Source organism: Eschrichtius robustus, chromosome 1 (assembly GCF_028021215.1).
Source record: "Eschrichtius robustus isolate mEscRob2 chromosome 1, mEscRob2.pri, whole genome shotgun sequence".
Classification (NCBI taxonomy): Eukaryota; Metazoa; Chordata; class Mammalia; order Artiodactyla; family Eschrichtiidae; genus Eschrichtius; species Eschrichtius robustus.
Genome location: NC_090824.1, coordinates 64,670,203 through 64,674,207, shown reverse-complemented (window position 1 = coordinate 64,674,207; position 4,005 = coordinate 64,670,203).

Below are 4,005 nucleotides of genomic sequence, written 5' to 3'. Positions count from 1 at the left end.
GCGGCCCCAGGCGGGGAGAGGCTGAGGTCCAGCCCCTGAGCAGGCCGACTCGGCGCGTCACGGGCCCCGCCCAGGCTCCGCCCCAGGACCGCCTCCGGGTCAGCCCTCCCCCCCCCCCGGCCCGTCACCCCGCCGGGTTTACCCCTTGCCCAAGGAGCCCGGCGAGCCCGGCGCCAGCCTCCCTTGTTTGTGACCAGGAGAGGGGCCGGAGAACAGACGGCATTTTTAGAATGCTATCGATTTGCATATTGTTTTGCATAAAATCCCATAACAAACTTGAAAACCTGGATCCCAGCTCTGAAAATGCAAATGGATTAACAGCACAGTTTACTGCCACATTCTAGGCTGGTCACCTCCCAGGCTTTTGAATAAAATAATAAACCCAGGAACAAACAAATATTTTAGCAATGATCTCGTTTTAGCTTTACCTGGTACCTTATTCCCCTTTCCTCTGCTGTTTGACCCAGGTCGGGAGGTACAAAGACACTGAGAGACTGGGAGGAATCCAATTTTAAATAAAATTAACAAGCATCTCCCTGACCCCTACTATGTTCAAGGCCCCATGAGCTCAATGAAGGGGGGTGTGAACAATGAAGAAATACTGGGTCATATCTCACTGAATCCTAAAAATACTGTATTTTGCTTTGCTGAATATTTTCATCCACTTATCTTTCAAGCTTCTTACTCAAATATGATGTTCTGAAAGTCTGCCTTCAGAATTCACCACATGCTCATGTAACAGCTAACACAGGCATGTCCCGCAAGACTTTTTAGTTATCCAAAGGTAAGCTGATTGCTTAATGAATTTTTTTTTTATTCCCTTTCCTACCGAACACCAGAGAACAGACTCTGGAGAAAAAGATTCAGAAATTGCGTGCAAAGCCCTTTCTACATTTTTAATCTTACATTAGTTTGCACTTGGGTTCTTCATGTAGGTTGAACAAAAGAATGTACAGTTCTCACATTAAGTTGTAAGTTACAATGCGTTAGGTCTTATATAAAGTTGAACAACAAAAAAATGGCTGACCTGTTTCTGTTTTTTAGTTTAAATAAACTGAGTAAAAGGTAAAAGTACAATTAACATTTGTGAAGAAGAAGAAGAAGAAGAAGGAGAATGTACGGGTTTTTCAGGTATCATTTTGTACACAATCCCCTACAGCGTTTACACTTTTATTCTCCTGCCCGTAGCCCTCTCTTTTCTTCATCTGAGAGGAGAAATGGAGTGAAGTCTGGGCCAAGAACAAAGAGCAGAACAGGAAAGGCATGCTGCTGCTACGGATGGAAAGAAGCAGACAGAGGTGCATGGTCATCAAGTAAGAACCTGAAGAAGTGGTCCACGAGAAACTTGGTGAAACTCCTAGTTATACAGGGAGGAGGACCTCTGCCGAGATGGCGATAGTGGACACCCTTGGTATGACCTTTCGGCAGGAGGTGCACCAAATGGGGTAACGGCTTGATTGGTCAGCCTCGAGGAGCTGCCGTCTAAATTCCCACAGCAGCTCCTGGATGACAGGAGCCCATCATCCTTGGACCCCCAGCACGTAGCACATAGTAAGTGCCTAATAAATAGGTACCGGGAACCTGGTGTCTGACCCTGAGGCATGGCAACCTCCACGTGGGATTGGGGCATGTCTGGGCTTGTACAAAGCCTGCCCAAGGGTCTATCAGCCTGGCTCAGAGCAAAACCTCAGGGGCCAGTGAAGGGGGCAGTCAGGCATTCTGTAGGATACCTGTCTCCTGGCTTTGCCTCCCTATCCAGACATGGTGGATGTTCAGGGACTGGGGACTGGGTTCGAAACCTGGGGACTGTTCATTTGCTGCAAGGAGTAAAATGGAGCTGCAATACCAAAAGAGAGGAAGGCCCTTCCCCGACTTGGGCTGGAACCCTGCATAGCCACAATACCTTGGTCCATCCAGTGATCTCCTTCAGGGGCATCGTGGATAACATGTAACCAGGAGAAGAGCCGTCTGAGGCCGCCTGAATGTGGGCCCTGGTAGGCAGTGGCTTGTGTTTTTTGCAGCTTCGGGGTTTGTTGTAGACCTCAGAAGTAGATATCCTTGAATTTAAAAGGGGGGAAATGACAGACTTGGTAGCTGGCTGAAAATTTTCTGAAGGTTCTTTGGAAATACACCTGACACTCCTAGGAATAATTAGGGGATTTACAGAGGACCAGAAATCCGCAGTAGAAGGTGGAGGAGGTAGTGGTCAATAAAATACACAAAATTACATCCCCACCTCCCAGAATGAACATGTGGACCCAGGACTTTAAATCCCGGGACTGGTAAATTTGGCTCACTATTCAAATAATATTTCCATAATTTTAGAATAAAGTTACAACTAGTTTAGGTGTAACCAGAGCAACAGTCTATGAGCAAGTTTTAGTGACTGTAATCTTTAAATTGTTCTAGATTACTTTGGTTGCAAAGCATGGGCAGCTTAGAAAGGTATTCTAAGTAAGAACCATCCCTTAGAAGAACCAGGGACCGGTTCTTGCCTACTTGACAAGGGCACCTATTAATCAATCAAGGGCCTTCTAATCAACTCGGGGCCGCCAGCACTGCATTTGGCAGAGCAGCCTGAGATACAGTGACTGGCAAAAAGCACAGTGTGTGATTACACCGAGGGGTGCAGACAGGCTGGAGCCATGCACGGGCTCAGAGGAGTCTGAACATCAGAGTGGCAAACACCAAGATAATGGTTCAAGTGCATTTGTTCTAGTTATTTGCCCGTTAATTTGCATCATTATCACAATAAATATTAAAATACTTTTCCTGTTAATAACTAAAATTAATTTCCCTGTAATTTAATTTCAATAAATTGTCTTCCAGTGTATATCTGCAGTACAGACGCAGTCATTTTTCAAGCATGTGGATGAGAGAGGGTAAAAGAAGGAAACTGAATTTCTTTGCCTTGGAATTCGAGTCGGAAGGGATCCTGGTAGTCCAACTTCATTTTCCTACTGATGAGGAAACCAGGGCCCAGAGGGGCTGGACATTAGGTAACTTCCCTAAGAAAGGAATCTCTGGTCAGTGGAAGAGGAAGCCTGGAATGCTTTTGTGTTCTCAACCACAACAAGAGAGCACTCAACTCTTGTCCTGTTTATGTACGTATGTGGGTTTTTTTGGTTTTGTTTTTGTTTTGGATGAGGTAAAATTCACCAAAAATAGTGTGCAATTCAGTGGCATTTAGTACATTCACAATATTGTGCAACCACCGCCTCTCTCCAGTTCCAAAACATTTTCACCATTCCAAAAGAAAACCCTGTATCCAGTAAGCAGTTACTCCTCACTTCCCCAGCCCCTGGCAACCACCAATCTGCTTTTACTATCTATGGATTCACCTTTTCTGGATATTCCCTTTAAGGGGAATCATAGGATATGTAACCTTGTATGTCTGGCTTATTTCACTTAGTATAATGTTTTCCAGGTCCATTCATGTTGTACCATGTATCATTCCTTTTTATGGCTAATATTCCATTGCATGGATATATGACATTTATCTATCCATCATAAGCCAATGGACATTTGGGTTGTTTCCACCTTTAGGTTATTGTGAGTAATGCTGTTATGAGCATGTATGTGTAAGTACCTGAGTGCCTGCTTTCAGTTCTCTTGGGTATAAACCTAGGAGTGGAATTGCTGGGTCATATAGTAATTTTACATTTAATTTTTTGAGGAACTGCCACACTGTTTTACACAGCAGCTGCACCATTTTACATTTTTTACTGGTAATTTGGGAGAGTTCCATCACATCCTTTTTTATTTCTGATGAAAACCATCTACATTTCTTTCACCCCTTCAACATCTTTCTGTGCCAGAGCTTCCCTCCCTCCAAGCTGGCATCTGAATATTCTTTTCTGTGTTTTTGCCATGCCATATTATCAAGAGGTTTATCATTACATTGAATGGCTTTAATGTGGGCAAGGATGATCTTATTTTTTGATTTATCCAACACTTTTTTTAACACCATATATTCCAGGCACCGTGCTAAAAGTATTACAAACA